Below are 19,588 nucleotides of genomic sequence, written 5' to 3' on the forward strand. Positions count from 1 at the left end.
ACTTTTACTAGCAGAGCCCGATGAGGCTCGGAGCTCATAAGTAACTCTAGCAGCGAGACCCTAGCCGGGGTTTTGTTGAGCTGTTCGATAACCTTGAATTCGCTCTGCTGAATTATCCGAAGGAACTCGCTGGCTTCCTCTAGCGACACCTCCTTTCTACCATCCCTTTTCTCTGGGGGCCCCTTTGCTGGAATATCTTTATTCGAAGCGTGGGGTGCTTCGCCATCTTGTTCCTCCACCACCTTTCCTTTTCCCTTGACGTCGGCGGGTTGGACCGGTAGGTCCGGAGGTGCGAACACACGACCACTACGGGTCACACCACTCAGTCCCGTGATATTTGTTACTTTAGCCGACAGCGAGCTGACGTCTGTGACTTCTTCTTCCTTCTTCTCCGGAGGTGTATATCTCCACGGGACCGCGTGACTATCTTGATACGGGAAAGGAACAGGTTTGGCCATCAAGGGGTACCCGGGCTTTTGCGAGGCTGCACTCTTAGTGAAGTATATCACCAAAGGTTTGGGCTTCACGACACCGCTCCCCTCCATAGATTGCATGCATATGTGCTGCTCTTCTTTTCCTTCAATGCCGACTTCTAGTCGACCTTGGTCTATCATCCGCTGTAACAATTCCTCTACTCCCAAACACGTCTCCATGTCATGCATCTCGCCGGGATGTAGCAGACAGGAATCCTCCTTACACCCACTATGGGGAATTACACCTCCCTTTTGCAGGGCCTCAAAGATAAACCTCCTAGGGGTTGCCACATCTCTCAACGGTTTAGACCTGTGGGGCCTATCGGATTCAACTGCATTAACTGCTCCCCCTCCATGATTGGCGAGCGGATTGGTCCTCACATTGGGCCGATCCTCTTGGAAAGTCAGCCATCCGGCATCCATTAGATGTTGGACCTTGTATTTAAGGGCCAAGCATTTTTCGATGGAATGCCCCGGGGCACCCCCATGGTATTTGCAAGTTGCATTAGGGTCATACCACTTCGGGAAAGGGGGTTCGAAGACCCTTCCGGGAGTTACCACGGCCAAATGATTGGCGATGAGGGATGGTAGAAGATCTTCGTACGTCATTGGGAGCGGGGTGAATTCCGGCAACGGTCTCTGAGGGAAGTTCCTTGTCGTGTTGGAATTACCGGCCGGTCGAGTCGCGTTCGGAGTTGGAACTTGGGGAGCTTCCCTCTGGGTGGGTGCCTTAGGCTGCACGGGTGTTGAGCTAGAGGCGTTCCCAGCAGGAGCCGAGAAGCTTGGGTGATGTTGCGCGTACTGATGGGTACCATGAGGTGTTTGCTGGGGTTTGACCCATGCGGGCGTTGAAGAGACGGCATGGGCATCTCCTTCCTTCCTTTTTGCCCCTGTTGCCCCGATTCTTTTGGCGTTCACGTTTGTGGAGGAAACGTAATCAAACTTTCCTCTCTTCAATCCCACCTCGATTCTTTCCCCGGCAAACACCAGATCCGCAAAGCTGGACGGCATGTAACCCACTAGCTTCTCATAGTAGAACACTGGCAGAGTGTCTACCATCATGGTGATCATCTCTCTCTCAACCATGGGAGGAGCTACTTGTGCCGCCAAATCCCTCCATCGCTGCGCATATTCTTTAAAGGTTTCACCCTCTTTCTTGAACATATTCTGCAGTTGAGTACGGTCCGGAGCCATATCAGAATTGTACTGATACTGCCTTAGGAAGGCGGTAATCAGATCCTTCCAAGTACGGATACGGGTAGCTTCCAAATTAGTGTACCACACTACCGCAGCTCCGGCCAAGCTATCTTGAAAGAAGTGTATCAACAGCTTTTCATCTTTAGAATGGGCGCCCATCTTACGGCAGTACATTTTGAGATGGTTTTTGGGACAAGTCGTCCCTTTATACTTGTCGAAGTCCGGCACTTTGAACTTCGGGGGAATAACAACATCGGGTACTAAGCAAAGATCCGTCATGTCGGCAAACGGATAGTCCCCAAATCCTTCCACAGCCCTCAATCTTTCCTCAAGGAGATCGAACTTCCTCCTTTCTTCAGTTGCCGGGGGCGGCCCTTCCATAGACAAAACTATTGGCGACGCTGCGATGTTGGGTTGGGGCAACGTGCCTGGTGCCGGCCCTTCGGGGATCGGGGGATAAAACTCGACATCCCTCCGAGCATAATCTTGAGGGTCTTTATGGACTTCGTCGGGCTGCTGATGAGGCTCTTTTTCATGGACGGGAGAAGCAATGTGGCCCGCATCTTCTTGCAAGATGGGTGGTGAATAGTTGGGCGGCAGTCCATAAGGGTAAGCCGCTCGGTTGTATCCCAGGTGAGGGCTGCCATCGTGCCCCAGTGTGTCCCTTCCCCGTCCTACTATGTTTGAGGGAGGATGGTGCGTAGTTGCCAAGGGAGTCGGGTCTGCTTCGGCAGCCGAACTGACAGCGGCGGCAGTGGCCGCGTTCTTCTCCATGAGCTGTTTCATACCTAACATGGCCTCCATCATGGAGGCCATTTGTTCTTTCAGAGCCGACATGTCGGCTTTCATCTGTTCCTGCGTCTCCTCTTGATCACCCATCGTTCTAGATTTGGATCTGGTGCGATAGGGATCCCTTGCGGCGCGTTTAGTTATGGTGTTTTTCCCTAAAAAACCAAACGTGAGGAGTGGGTAAAGAAAGAAAATGCATGCTAGAGATGAGATGCAGGAGTGATTTGATTTGCACAAGTTTTTTGGAGTAGGAACATGGGACCAACTCATTTTATTTCAAAAAAGGAAGTCATATCTAGTCAAGGTCTAAGAGACCATACAAGTTTCCTAACGATTTCTAATTATGTGGGCCATTAAGTCTATCATATGCTGACAATAGCCGAGAAGCCCATGAATCTCTTCGGGGGCGGAGTAGGTGTCTGCCATTGCCTTGGCCTTGGCTAACAATCGGGGAAGTTCTTGACTCCCGTTCAAGGTAAGAGCAAACCGATCCATCCACATGGTTGCCTCTTGGTGTAAAGAGTCGATCACCCTTCCTCTAGCCTCTTTTTCCGCATATACTTGAGCATACTCGTCCGCGATTCTATGCTCGTGGGCCGTGGCTAGACCTAACTCTTCTTGGTACTTGGCGATGATAGCTAGCATGTTGGTCTCCGTCTCGCATAAACGCTGAGACAAGCTTCTTTTGGACTTTGAACAAGCCATCAACTCCTCTTTCAGAACCATGCTATGTGCTCGCGACTGGTCCCTTTCTTCCCTTCGCAACTTGAGTTCATTATTGCTACCCCATAGAGCTCCGCGAAATTTGTTCCGGCCGTACTCTTCCTTGCGAGCCCTCTTGGTCTCTTGTTCAAGGGCTTTTGCGGTAATTGCATTCTCTTCCCGTAACCCGGCGCACTCCTTCCGAATGTGTGTAGCAGCCAACTTGAACTTCTCCTTGGCGAGTTTTGCCTTTCCTAACTCGCTTTTGAGAGCTTGGACTTCCTCGTCCTCTTCCGGCGCTTCAAAATTCTCTTCGCTGACGACTTTTAACTTGGCGAGCCAATCTAAACCTCGTATGCGAACTTTCAGCCATTCGTGGTACCCACCAATGATGCCATTACGAATGCCTCTAAGCTCTTGATCTTTCCTTAACGGGGTTTCCCATGCCTTATGGATTCTTTGTATAGTTTTGGAATTTTGTGCGCCGAGATCCCTCACAAGGAAAGGAGACATGCTTCCTTCCGTCGGTGCTCCCCTCATGGGGTACCCTAGTTGTCTTATAGCGAGCGTGGGATTGTAATTAATACAACCCCTCGTTCCTACCAGCGGAATGTTTGGGTATCTTCCACATGAGAAAAGGACCCCTTCTTTTCCTTCCTTCCATCGGGGGAACCAACTGATTGTTCTACCTCCTATCCCGGCCAAGAGCTGGTCCCAATCTATTCTCCTCTTTTCAGTACATGAGCGATGGCTCAAGAGCGGACATGGATGTCTTGTGTCTTGTTGGAACAAGTGTGAAACCAACCAAACACAGAGGGCGGGTAAGCAACAGATGATCCGTGCGCTACTCTTTTCGCACCTTCGGTCAAATGTGTCAAATAGATCTGCCAAGACAGCTACCACCGGACTTTCCTTGCTATGGTGGTAGGCAAGGAAAGCGTCGATTGCTGCTAGGTCTATCAAACCATCCACGTTTGGAAAGAGGACGACCCCAAAAATTAGCAAAGCTAACACATCCATAAACGGGACCCAGTCTCCTTGATTGGCCATACCCCTCGCCTTGTCTTCTAGGTACTTCTGTGGCAGGCCTGCTATACCGTTCCGAGTCTGTTTTATGCGGTCCAACCCTCTGGCTGAATCCTTGACCACAGTTGCAATTCTGCTCAAAGAGGGGAGACACCCGGAGGAAAGATATGGTTTCCTTCCCCCGAGAGGACATCCCAGAATTTCCTCAAATTCTTCAATGGTTGGTACTAATTGGAAGTCCCCGAATGTGAAGCATCTCAAGGGCTGGTCGTAGTATTGGGTAAGTGATGCAATGGCTTCTATGGACACCTCTGCTATGGTCAACTCTAAGATCTTTCCGTAAGTCTTGCGGAAGGCTTGCATTTGGAGGGGTTCCATCAACCGCCCCAATTCCTTGATGCTGGTGGTATCTAGGCTTTTGACCTTGACTTGGTAGAACCTCTTGCCGGTTTGATTTGTTCCCATGCTTACTAAAGTGAGACAAAAGCTGGTGCAAATCAAAACTCCGATATCTCATGGGTGGGATGGATGAATGCATGATGGAATGCATATGACACAGATGCAATCTAGGAATGCGGGGGTCCGGGGAATTTGTCCCCTTCTTAGATACGACGTCTAGGGGTAGCGAAATGCCCCAACGCACGTTTTTAAGAAGGCGACACGGACCCTCCGTTGGTTTGTTTATAGTAGGGATCAAGACAGAACCCATATGCAATGCCTATGTAAAAGACACAATGCGGGAATGTACACAGTATGACGATATTTACTGAACATAAGCAAAAGGGTATATGATACTTATGCATGGTAGTGTGAAAAATGGCACGCAGCGTGTTTGCTCCGTGCCCCTATTTAAGGGACCTATAAGGGAGAGAACTAACTAGGCTTTTAGCAATAATCCCCAAGGTAGTCATATCTCTCTTGATGGTTTCTAGAGGTATCATCCCCTTCGAAGAACATATTGCAGCAGTAGGGACTACTAGCAACAATAAGTTTTCGAAGAGAAAAGCTCTAGATGAGGGTTCACTGTAATCAAGCAAGTCGGAGACCTAGCATGATCACAGATTCACCTCCACTCCTTATGTTCCCATGAACCCGGGTATAGGGCCCTTTTTCACTCACAGTGTGTGCAAATAGTGTTAGTGTTTGTGTGCATCAAATGAATAAATATTTACCTCATGCATACATTCTAAAACACACTAAAAGCAACAAAAAGTTTATATACACAAGAACATAAGACAAATAAAGGGAAACCAACAAAGGAGAAAGTCATGATAAAACATTGCACAAGATTAAATGGCCTAACTCTCTAAAAAACAGTCCCCAGTGGAGTCGCCAACTGTCGCAACCTACCCTTCGGCGGGAGGGCGACGCGAGACTCGCGGGATGCGTGTTCCACGAAAGGAATACGCGCGGAGTCGCCACCAACGTTTATTTGAGGAAAACGTCGGAAAAACCGGAAAAGACGCGATCTACGAACTTTTAGTGAAAGGTTCGGGAGTTGTATTTACGCACGGGGAAGGTATTAGCACCCCACACGTCCGTCCCAAGGGACGGCAGCCCTTAATCGAATGTGCAAACATGACTTTGATTTTTATGTTCCCTTTTATGTTCTTATATCCTTTATGCCTTTTTTATATTTTTTCCTTTTTTGTGGTCGACAAGGGTGTTTCCCTTTGCTCCTACGTATTCCTCAATTTGGGATGAGAAAATCAGACCTACGTAGTTCTTTCGGAACAAAGTGTTTGGTTAAGTTGTTTTTGTCTTTTTTGCAAAATATGTTTTTATTGAACAAAAGGTCATTTAAGGTGTTGAACCATTAAACGGTCTTTTGATTTTGAAAGGGGAGAAACGTTAAGGCGTTGGACCATTAACGATCTCTTGTTTTTGAAAGGAGAGAAACGTTAAGGCATTGGACCATTAACGATCTCTTGTTTTTGAAAGGAGAGAAACGTTAAGGCATTGGACCATTAACGATCTCTTGGGGTGGTCGACAAAAGCGGGGCTTTTGCTCCTACGTATCCTCAATGAGGAACTCAGACCTACGTAGTTCTTTCTTATCAAGTGATTCTTTTTTACTTTAAGAGGTGATCATTTTAAGGCGTTGGACCTTAAAAATGATCCATTTTACTTAGTGAGAAATGAAATGACGAACTTCAAAAGCCTATTTTTGTGGACGAGCTTGACTAGGCGAGTTGATTTTAGCCTTAATTTCACTTTAGTTATTAATCAATTCGATTAAGAATGAGAATTCCCAAAGAGAAAATGTCCGATTGATGTTCCGCTTTATTTTACTAAAAGATGTCTTTTTGATTATTATATTATTTTTTACCTCTTTTTGATTTCCAACGTGGTTATGGCACGACCGAACGGTCGGAATTGATTTTAACCGAAGTTAACGGATAATGCAATTCAAATGTTCGGTGGAAATTTATTTTATTTTTAAGTTAAGCGAGAAATGACTTAAGTAAAATGGCTTAAGCACGTCAACAGGGGGTATAAAAAGTAAACAAAACGAGAATCAAAATGCACGAAACACAATGTGGACCACTACGGGTACATAGAATGAATCGAAAAGCTTGGTTCGAGGTACTTACCCGTTGAAGATCGAAGAACGATGAAGAACGAATGAAGAACGTCGAAGAACGGTTCAAACCTTTGCGAGATTCCTCACGGAAAACGTTACGGAAACGTTTCGGAAGCGCCTCGGCTTAGACTTTCTTCACGGAAACAATTTTTCCAAGCAAATTCCAAAGAGAGAGAAGTGCCTAAAGGGCTGGGATCCTTTTCTTCTTCATTTTCTCCCCTATTTATAGCAAAATAGGGGAGATGCTTGCCGCCCAGCTCGCCCAGGCGAGCTCAGCTCGCCCAGGCGAGCAGGGTTGCTTCCTCCAGAAGCAACCGCCTTCTGGAGGAATCTTCTGGAGGGCCCAAATGGGCCTGGGTGCTATTTGCACCCCCATTTTTACTAAGTTCACCCCCTCTGCTGTTTTTTTGGTGATTCTTTTTTCGTAAAGTTACGGAAACTTACGAATTCCGTAACGATACTTGTTTTCTTTCCGTAATTGTTACGGAACCTTGCGGATTACATAATCATCCCCTTTTTAACTTACGGAATGTTACGGAACCTCACTTAATTATGCAACGACGCTTCCTTTTGATTTCCGGTGTGTCACGGAAACTTACGGATTGTGCATCAATATTTTTTTTGGTTTTTTTGGGCATGTCCTGGAATTTCACAAATTGCCTAATGATGGGTGCCAAGCACCTCACGAGGACCAAAGAATGGTCGCACGTTATCAAGCAAAGGTCCCCGGACGAAATTAGGGTATGACAGAAGGTATTAGCACCCCACGTGCCCGCCACGAGGGACGGCAACCTTTAATTAAATGTGCAAATTCATTACTTCAATTTGTTTTTATTTTCCCTTTTTATGTTTTTATCTCTTTTGGGGTCGACAAAAGCGGGGGGGAAGGGGGGGCTTTTGCTCCTACGTATCCTCAATTGCGATGAGAAAATCAGACCTACGTAGTTCTTGCAAAAGTGATAAAGTTATGTGTTGATTTTATGCTTTGAATGGTCCGTTTTAACTAATAAAAGCAAAGAGGACTGTTTTAAGGCGTTGGACCCTAAAAACGGTTTTGAGTAACTTTTGTGGACAAAGCTTGGTTTATGAGTTGATTTTAGCCTTAGTTTCACTTTGATTATTAGTCAATTCATTCAAGGAAATTTTCAAAGAAAAAACGTCCGATTCATTTTTTTGATTATTTTATTCAAAGATATTTTGATTATTTTATTATTATTTTTTTCAAGATATTTTGATTATTTTATTATTATTTTCCTTTTTTTATTTAACTGAGGTTACAGCATGAACAATCGGGTAGATTTTGCTTTAACAGTTATTAAATGACATTACAACAGAAATGATCGGTTAAAATTCATTTTATCATTTATTAGGCGAGATAACGGCTCAAACGATTGGTTAAAGTTCGTTAAAAACGAAAGAAAAGAAAATCGAAAGTGAACGAAATGAAGATGAAAGCAAACAAAACAAGAAATGAATTGAAAGTCTCGGATTCGAAAACTTACCGGTTGAAGAATGAAGAACGGACGAAGAACAGTGAAGAACGGCGGAAAATCTTCAGGAAATCACTCACGGAAACGTCTCGGAAGAGTTACGGAAGCACCTCGACTTGAATTTTCTTCACGGAAACACATTTTTTCACCAAAAACAGTTGAAATGCATAGCATAGGGGTCAGGGACCCTTTTGAAAAGCCCCCTTTCCCTATTTATAGAGAAAAAGGGGTGGTGCTTGCTACCCTGCTCGCCCAGGCGAGCAGGTAGCTTGCTCAAGAAGTTTCCTGATGCACCCCCAAATTACTAAGTTCACCTCCCTCTTTTCGTACTTTACAAAAAAGTTACGAAAGCCTATAGGACTTGATTTTATTCTTTTTTTCTATTCCTTCTTTCTCATATTAAGTGAAATATGCTTATTAAGTGAAATTACTAAGTTCACCTCGCCCTTTTCGTACTTTACAGAAAAGTTACGGAAGCCTATAGGACTTGATTTTATTATTTTTTTCTCTTCCTTCTTTCCCATATTAAGTGAAATATCCTTATTTAGGGTTACGGGAATTTTACGGAAGCATTACGGAAGCCCCGGAAGCCATTTTTTAACAAAAGGGGGAGGAGCTTGCCGCCCAAGTGAGCAAGTGGCTTCCTCAACAAGCAACCCAGCTTGCAAAATGTTCTGGAAGACCCAGATATGAAAACTGCTATTTTCACCCCCTGTTTTACTAAATACACCCCCTTTTGTGCTTTTCTGCTAATTTCTTTCCGAAACCTCATGAAACATTACGAATTCCACAGAAATGGGTGTTAAGTGTTCTGGAGTGATCAATAACGGTCCCCGGACAAAATTACAATCCATTTACACCCTCCGCTTTGCTAAATATACCCTCATTTTTTTTGCGCTCTTTACCGTTCCTTTTTCGCAACGCCTCGGAACTTCACGGATTCCATGGGGGCAAGTCTCAAGTGTTTAGAAGTGGTCAAACGAGGTCCGCATCCTCGCAAACGATGGTCCCCGAACGAAATTAGGGTATGACAACAATCATTTTTCTTAATCAAAGGAAACAATCATCATAAACAAGCATGATTAATAGCCATCAAAGACAATTTATTCTAAGTAATCAAAATGGCTATGAATCTAAGTTATTTATGTCTATTAGTCCTAATTCTCTTCTAATAGCAAAGAAATTTTCTTTGGGAGAGGTTTTGTAAAGATATCAGCTAACTGATTCTTTGTGTCAACAAATTCTAGCACACAATCCCTTTTTTGAATATGCTAAGTTCTAAAGTGTAGAATAGGATTTTTGGATAGATTGATTGCACTCGTGTTATCACACCAAATGGGAATATGATAAAGTATTAATCCATAGTCAGAAAGTTGTTGTTTCATCCAAAGTATTTGTGCACAACAACTTCAAGCAGAAATATATTCCGCCTCAGTAGTGGATAAGGAAACACTATTCTATTTTCTACAATGCCATGCTACTAGAGTGGAACCAATAAGTTGACATGTTCCACTAGTGCTCTTTATATAAATTTTACATCCGGCAAAATCAGAATTAGAGTATCCTATTAGGTTATAAGAGGAATTCTTAGGATACCTTAATCCTAGATTTATAGTGCCTAATAAGTATCTTATTATTCTTTTAACTACACTCAGGGAGATTCTTTGGGATTTGCTTGATATCTTGCACACATACAAACAGTAAACATTATATCAGGTCTACTTGCAGATAAATAAAGAAGAGATCCAATCATAACTTTATATTTCTTTATATCTATTGACTGACCGGTTTCATCTTTATCCAGACAGCAAGCAGTACTCACAGGAGTGGCCATGTGTTTAGCATTTTCTATCCCAAACTTGTTAATTAGTTCTTTGTAATATTTTGACTGACTAATAAATATTCCATTCTTTGTTTGCTTTGTTTGCAGTCCAAGGAAAAAATTTAACTCACCCATCATTGACATTTCAAATTCATTTTGCATATCTTAAGAGAATTCTTTGCAAAGAGAATCATTAGTTGACACAAAGATTATATCATCAACATATATTTGCACTAAGAGAATATCATTCAATTTTCTTTTGATAAAGAGGGTGGTATCAACCTTTCCTCTTGAAAAGCCCTTTTCTAAAAGAAATTTGCTCAGACGTTCATACCAAGCCCTAGGGGCTTGTTTTAAACCATATAGAGCTTTTTTCAATTTAAAGACATGATTGGGCTTTTCTGAGTTTTCAAAACCAAGAGGTTGATCCACATATACTTCTTCTTGGATGAAACTATTTGAAAAGACACTTTTAACATCCATTTGATAGAGTTTAAAATCCATTATGGATGCAAAAGCCAATAACATTCTAATGGCTTCTAATCTGGCTACTGGAGCATAGGTTTCCTTATAATCTATTCCTTCTTCTTGATTATATCCTTTGGCCACTAGCCTAGCCTTATTTATAATTACTATTCCATGTTCATCCAATTTGTTTCTGAACACCCATTTAGTTCCTATAACTGGATGATTATCAGGTTTGTCAACTAATTCCCAAACTTTATTTCTTTCAATTTGATTTAACTCTTCTTGCATAGCAATAATCTAGTGGTCATCGATTATGGCTTCTTTTAAATTTCTAGGTTCAATTAAAGAAACAAAAGCCATATTATTGCATGCATCTTTGAGAGAGTGTCTAGTTGTTACCCCTTTTGATATGTCACCAATGATATTATCAAGAGGATGGTATCTTGAAGTTCTCCACTCTCTTGGAAGATCTGTACTTGTTTTAGTTTCATCAATTTGAAAGTCTTCATCATTTCCATTTCCTTTGCCTTTGTGCTTTTCCTTATGAATATGCATGTCTTCTAAAGAATCTGTAATATCATCAAGAGTTTCCTTTCTTGGCCTTAAAGGGTTAGTTTCATCAAAGGCAAGATGGATAGATTCTTCAATAATCATAGTTATTTTGTTATAAATTCTAAATGCTTTACTATTCAAGGAATAGCCAAGGAATATACGCTCATCATATTTTGCATCAAACTTACCTAAGTTGTCTTTCCCGTTGTTTAGCACAAAACACTTACATCCAAACACATGAAGATGAGAAATGTTCAGTTTTCTTCCGTTATACAATTCATATGGAGTTTTCTTCAAGATTGGTCTAATTAAAGCTCTATTCATTATATAGCATGCAATATTTACAGCTATAGCCCAGAAATATTTAGGAAGGTTTGTATCACTAAGCAAAGTTCTGGTTATTTCTTCTAAAGATCTATTTTTCCTCTCAACTACTCCATTTTGTTGAGGGGTTCTAGGTGCAAAAGAATTGTGTTCAATGCCATTTTCATCACAAAAGGATTCAAAATCCTTATTTTCAAATTCTCCTCCATGATCACTCCTAATAGATGCAATATTGAGATTTTTCTTATTTTGAATGATTTTAGCAAGTTTATTAAAAGCATGAAAAACATCTATTTTATGATTGAGAAATAATGTCTATGTGAATCTTGAATAATCATCAACTATAACAAGAGCATAGTAATTTCATCCAAAACTCGTAGTTCTAGAGGGACCAAAAAGATCCATATGCAAAAGTTGTAAAGGTTGAGCTGTAGAAACAATATTCTTTGATTTGAAGGAAACCCTTACTTGTTTTCCTTTTTGACAGGCATCACATAATCTATCTTTTTCAAATTTAAGTTTTGGTAAACCAATTAATAAATCCTTTGAAATTAGTTTATTTAAATGTTCCATGTTTATATGAGCAATTCTTCTATGTCATAACAAAGAATAATCATCTTTACTAAGAAAACATTGAGCATGATTTGATGTTTTATCTAAATTTATCATATATACATTATTTGTTCTACAACCTATATGTTTTATATTTTTATCATGTTTATTTTCAATAACACAATTATGAGAGTCAAATGATACTAGAAACCCTTTATCACATAATTGACTAACACTTAGTAGACTATGCTTAAGACCAACAACAAGTAGAACATTTTCAATGGAGGTAGATGGATTCATACCTATATTTTCGACTCCGAGAATTCTACCTTTGTTGTTGTCTCCATAAGTCACATGTCCACTATTCTTGGGAGAAATATGAGTAAACTTTGATGCATCTCCCGTCATGTGTTTAGAGCATCCGCTATCAATGTACCAACTTTTCTTCAAAGAATCCTATATAATCATTTTTATGACTTAGGTACCCAAACTTTCTTGGGTCCTTGAATGTTAGTTTTGATAAAAGATCCTTTTGGAACCCATATCATTTTAATATTATTACTATTTTTTCTAAAATAGCACGTAGATGCACTATGTCCTTTCTTTCCACAGTAAAAACATGTTAAGAAAGGAGAACTATTCTTTTAAGTAGATGCAAAAAAGTTTTTATACAATTTTTGTTGTTTGTTAGGTCTATATCCTAATCCAGCCTTATCAAACACACATCTTTGCTTTCCTAATATAATATCTAAATTATTTTTACCAATAGTAAATTTGGCAAGAGAATTTTTCAGATCCTTGATTTCTTCTATAAACTTGTTACAACATTTACATGAGTTAGATGCTTCTTTACTATCTTGTATTACTTTTATGGTAGAATATTTATTTGTGTCAATTGGTTTTAATGTTTTGACTTCAGTCCTAAGATTTTCTAATTCTTCATTTAATTTCAAAACTTCCTTTTCTAAATTTGAAATAGTTTTCTTATAAAATGAAACTAGTTTTGCAAGTTTGACTAATTCTTTATGCAAGTCATTGAATGCATCTTGAAGTTCATCAAAGGAAATAGATAAGTTATTGTTAGAAGATGTTACCTCTTCTTCACTTTCATAATTTTTGGCCATGAGACTTAGATTCACGACTTCATTTTCTGGGTCTTTGGATGAATCCATATCGTTATCTTCCCAAGTGATGTAAGCTTTCTTTGCTTTCTTATCATTGAAGGTTTTCCTGTCAGATTTTTCCATTCTTTTCTTGAAACTATGGCAATCAACTCTCAAATGTCCAGGTTGATTACATTCATAACTCTTTGGAACAGAAGATGAATCTTCTCCTCTTTTCTTTGGTTTGAAGTTTGATCTTCTTTGATTTCCTTTGTTTCTTAGGAATTTATTGAATCTCTTTACAAAGAAACTAAAATCATCATCTTCTTCTATTTCATTCAAGTCCTCTTTGTCAATTTCTTCTTGAATTGAAGATGAGGCTTTAAGTGCGATTCCTTTCTTTTTCTTGTCATTTTATTCATGTTGATTTAGTCTCATAAGTTCTATTTCCTATTCCTGAAGCTTTCCAAAAAGAGTTGCAAAAGACGTGTTAGTGAGATCTCTTGATTTTGTAATTGCAGTTACCTTTGGTTGCCATTCCCTGCTTAAACATCTCATAACTTTGTTAATGAGATCCTCATTAGGAAATATCTTTCCTAATGATGCAAGATGATTTTCTATATGTATGAATCTCTTTTGCATATCCTGTATGGTCTCATTTTGATTCATTCTAAAAAGTTCATATTCATGAGTTAGGGCTCTTTACATCAGTTGTTCCTTCATGGGTTACTTGTAATGTATCCCACATTTCTTTTGCATTCTTACAATTTGATACTCTAAAGTATTCATCCATGCCTAATGCAGCGGTAATTATGTTTTTGGCCTTTAAGTTATATTATACCCTTCTTTTTTCTTCTTCATCCCATTGTTCCCTGGGTTTTTCTATAGTTGCATTTCCTACTACCATAGTAGGGATGTAAGGACCGATTTCAATGGCTTCCCAGATGTTTAAATCTATAGCCTCTATGAAGATTTGCATACTGGTTTTCCAGTAATGGTAACCCACACCATTAAATATAGGAGACCTATTAATAGAGTTTCCTTCGGGAAATAGAAAGTTTGATGAGGCCATAACTATTCTTGAAGTTTCTAAACTTTAAACAACAATCAAGCTCTGATACCACTTGTTGAACAAATGGCCTCAATAACTTAAGAGGGGGGTGAATTAAATTTCAAAATTTTCCCACTATGACAGATTTAATATGTAGAAGAAGGAGCAACAAACAATTTAATTGATGTTCTTTAAATGTGCAAGACAAAATTAATTGCGATAATATAAATCAAATAAAGGAAGAGAGAATTGCAAACTCTGTTTGGCCACTTCCCGTGCCTACGTCCATTCCTCAAGCAACCCACTTGAGATTTCCACTATCCTTGTAAAATTCTTTTACAACTTTTGAACCACCTAGGGATCCCTTTCCCTTGTGTTCAAAAAAACTCACAAATCAAGAGACACACAGCCTCTTGATCACAACAACAATTTTATTTTTGAAGTACAAAAGTTTTTCTCTCTTTTTAAGAAGAATGATACAAATTGAAGATCTTAGAAGAATCCTTAATTGATTTGAAAGTGTTTGGCTAAAGGTTTGTTTTTGAGAGAATAAGACAATGAGGTTCTGAAAAACTCTGAGGATTTTCATAGATAAGTCACATATTTATAGGCCTTTGGTGGCTTTTCAAAAACTCATGAAGGGATGTGACTTTTAAGAGTTATTTTTGAAATTTCCTCACTGGTAATCGATTACAAATCTTGGCTAATCGATTACATAGTTATTTAATGAGAGGTCATGCCTTTTCAATTTGAATTTCAGGAGTTCCGTTACTGGTAATCGATTACATAATGTGGTAATCGATTACAGATTTTAAAATTCAAATTTCAAATTTCCTAAAAGCTTTTTAAAACCAATTGTGCTTCTGGTAATCAATTACATCTCCTGTTAATCGATTACCAGTGAAAACTACTTGTTCAGAAATGTAAAAATATTTAAAAACTTATTATAGGTAATTTGAAAATTATGTTTTTAAGGCCAAACCTTTTCAATCATTTAAGAGATTCTTAAAAATGGACTAAAGTGAACCTTTTCTCTTGATCTTTTGCTTACTTGATCTTGACTTGGACTTGAATTAAACTTGAGTTGCTTCTATCTTTGGTATCATCAAAACCTTTATACATATGCAGTCACATTATTCCCTTGTTAAAAAAATATACAAAAGTAATGTGTTTGTGTGTGTGTGTGTGTGCATGTGCGTGTGTGTATTGGGGTAATTGGAAGTTTTCTTTAGGAAGGAACATTAGCATGCATGATTATGAATTGTTCTTAGAGCTACCCTATAAAATGTGAGTATTGAGATTTGATTCTTTTAGTGTGGGTGAATTAATCATTTCATTAATATTGTTTTATTCTTTGTTTTGACATGCATATCCTTGAATAAATTCTAAAACTTCTGAAAAGATGAGACTCTGATAGGCTTTCTTGAGATATGTGAATTGTTTTCATTAGTTTTTCCCCTAGTTTCCCACTTTGAACTTGAATGATTATTTCTTTTTGGTCCTTGAACTATGTTGTGTGAATTGTTGATGTGAGGAAAAGGGGGAACTAATACACATTATAGGTTATGCCAGTGAATAAATCCTAAGTTTTTCTCTCAAGTGAAATCAAAGACAAAAAAGGGTTGATGAAAAAAAAGAAAAGAGAAAAAAATGAGAAAAGATACACACATAGATGAATTATTGTACCCCCCAAAGCAATTAAAAAGAAAGAAGAAAAAAGGGATCAAAAGTTAAATGAAAAAGAAAGATACGAAAATACATGGAAGTTCCTCTGATTTCTAAGTGTTTTCATATGATTAAGTGGAACCCTTTGTCAACCTATTTCTTTCAATACCTATCTTACATAACATGATTGACCCCATTACAACCTAACATGTCTCACTTATTTGGAATTTTTGGATTTATTTGAGTTAAGTTGATTGATATACAAAGTTGTGAACTTGTTTGTTGATTGTGATCTTGAGTGTAATTGTCTATTTATATAACACTATAAAACACTGAGAGATGGTGAGCAGAGTAAACTTGAAGCTCTTAAGACTGATTGCATGTTAATTATAAGTCTAATGGATTCTTGAGTGAATTTTTGATGCCCCATCGTGTGAGTTTCTACTTTTTGAATAAATGAGAATTTCTGTTGCATGAGTTTTGACTTAGGATAGTTTGTTTTACTTGGGAGCTGGAATAATTGCTTAAGGACAAGCAATGTGTGGGGAGGTTGATAAACCACTTTTTATGTGATAGTTTATTTGAGTTTTTGTGCCATTTTGCATGCATTCTCTTAGCAGAACTCATGTTTGGACACTAGTTTTGTATTACAAAAGTACAACCACTCAATTGGGTGAAAGAGTTGGAAATTGCATGATTTTATGATGATTTGAAGACTTTGAACTTGATCACGGTCCATGACCGTGGTAAGAAGCACAACCACAATAAGATGATAACAACCTTTAAGAATAACGTCAACGATCTGTCAACAGCCGAGGTAAATTCACCACATTCATGGTTAATTAATGAGGGTCATAGTCAATCCACAACGCCCAGAGCTTTAGCGTCACTTCCAACCACGACCATAGTTCACCATTTTGGACTAATATCTTTAGGAATCTAGACTTTGTAAAAAAAAAATTTTGTTCACTTTTTTTTAATCTTTTTACGGATTTAAAAGAACCTTGGGGGCTTTTGAGAGTTGTGAATCTTGTGCAACACCATGAGGATGGATTGTGATCATTGCTCATGCCTTATGGGTATGTCTATGTCTATTTTGTATATAATTTCTAGTTTTGCTTTGATCATGAGCCGTTAGCCCCCCTAGTCTGGGGCTTACGATGTAGCTATCAAATTGTACCATTCTCCCTATTCTTAATGGAATTCTTCATTGTTTTATGTTACTTAATTCTCTTCCTTATCTTTATTTCTTATTTGGAATCGGCCATTCTAATACTTAATAGTTTGCATCGTAGTGATCATCTACATGTAATAGGTAGATCTTGGTAGAGAATGTTTTACACCAAATTGCATGATCAAACTATTTGGGTAATCTCTGATAGATTAGTTAATATTTAATTGATCATCCCTAAAATTGATTATATCTTTTGACTGAAATTGATAGACCTATGGTCATTGGGGTATTGATTTAAGGCAAAGAGCATCCTCTGACTTTGATCATAGGCTTCGGTTGATTTTGAGAATCGGTAATTAACTGGGGAAGGAATTTCATTGGGACTAGGGTTGGGGGAAATTGGTACTAGTGAATCATAACCCTTTCTCATTCTTATCAACACTCAAAACCTCTCTTTGCATTTTTTCTTCTTCTAAAAATCAAAACCATAAAAATATTTAATTTCTCTTTTCAATCACATAAATTGTTAATTTAATAAACTTGACTAATTGGGAATACAACTAGTCCTTTGGGTTCAATATTCGAACTTTCTAGTCCACTTTTACTATTGCATTAAGTACACTTGCCCTTGTGTGAGCACTACATATTTTATGCTTCAATGGTGTCTATTGTAACACCCCAAATTTTGACCTAGTAAGTAGACACATATGTGAGTTGCTTATGACTTATTTGTTGTAATAAATAAAGAAATGATGTGTCTTGAGTAATTGCATGTGATTAATAATTAATTGAGTAATTAAATAAAAGAATGGAAAATAGAGGAAATTAGTACTTTTTAATAATGGTTAAGTTAAAGAGTTTATAATATCACACACACACACACACACATATTTCTCTATGATTAATTTCTTGAACTATTGTTATAATTAAATTGGTCTATAATTAAATTGTTTGTAGCGTGGCATTTCATTAAAGTCAAAGGATTTCTTTATTTATTGTGTTCAATTTTTTATTTTACATATGTGGTTTTAATACATATTTAATTGTTTTATTTGACAGTTGATTAAATTACTTAAGTTCTAAGTTTCTTCGACAATTTAGTACTAGAGAAATTTTACCTATAAATAAATTTTTACAGATAAAACTATAATTTATCAACTAGTATGGATTTTATTTTTGTGGTTAAAATTTTGTAGAATTTAATTGCATCGCAGTATAATTACACAATGTAAAATTACATTGCACAATTAGACCCTTGCTTGGTGACACCTACTCACCCCACATGTGTGGAATTCCATTAACCCATTCCCCAAGAGAAGCCCACGACCCCCTCACCAACACACACTAGCACAATTTCAAATCTTTTTTATGACTTGGTGGCCACTCCAATTTCTCCCTTCTCAATCACATTTTCAGCCCACGCTTACCTAAGACAACAAAAACCATTTTCTTTGCTACATTTTGCTGCTGGCTGAGACCTTTGGGAGGAGAAGGAGAAGAGGAAAATTCAGCACATTGCTTGATTGATGGTGTCATTGCTAGAGTTCAAAGAAAGCTAGTCTTCCCTCACCAGTGGTCAGTGGGGAATTCTTCTTGATGGACTCAAACATTGGTTACCTTTGGGAGGGGGTAACCATGGGTGTAATGACCTCCATTTATATTGCTTTCACAAAACTTTGATTTGAAAATAAAATGGTTTCTAGAGAAAAAAAACTATGTAGCATGAAGTCTATTTGGAATATGTGTGTCAGACCCTAATTTCATCTGGGGAATATCATTCGATATGATGTTTTGATCATTGCTAGTTGAATTATGGTGTTTGGCACTGGTTATAGCGCGAAGCCAGGGATCACTCTGGTTTTTGATCAAGAAAACAAAAAGATACAAGGGAAAGGGGGTAAAAGGGTCATTTTGTGGATTTTTCTGGACCCAATCTTGCCCAAGCTAGCATTGCTAGACAAGTGGCCTCAGATATCTTGAGAAGGGGGGGGGGGGTTGAATTAAGATATTCCAAACTGTTTCCCCTAATTAAAAATCTATTTCACTTTTTACTCAAGTTATGAATTCCCTTAATGACAATCTTCTTAAATATTAATTCAAATGAAGCAACTTGAATATGAATATAAAGCAATAATAAATAAAGGAGATTAAGGGAAGAGAAAATGCAAACTCAGTTTTATACTGGTTCGGCCACACCCTTGTGCCTACGTCCAGTCCCCAAGCAACCCGCTTGAGAGTTCCACTATCTTGTAAATTCCTTTTACAAGTTCTAAACACACAAGGACAATCCTTCCTTTGTGTTTAGAGATCCTTTACTACAAGAGACTCACAGTCTCTTAATCCCTTAGAGAATGAGAAGAAGAAGAGGAACAAATCTCTCTAGAAAGAGATGGATTTTACAGATTGAGCACTCAATTAATTCCTTAATGAATTGCAATTGAATTGGCCAAGGAATTCTTAAGAGGATAAAATGAATTTGCTCTTTGAGAGGATAAACACTTTGTTGTTCTGAAAAAATCTCTGAGCAATTTCGTGTTTAAGTCACATATATATAGACCATTGGTGGTCATGAGTAAAGCCTTTGAAAAGTTGTGACTCTTGAAATTATTTTTCTGA

The sequence above is a fragment of the Glycine max genome, chromosome 12, assembly GCF_000004515.6.
Source record: "Glycine max cultivar Williams 82 chromosome 12, Glycine_max_v4.0, whole genome shotgun sequence".
In the NCBI taxonomy this organism is placed as follows: domain Eukaryota; kingdom Viridiplantae; phylum Streptophyta; class Magnoliopsida; order Fabales; family Fabaceae; genus Glycine; species Glycine max.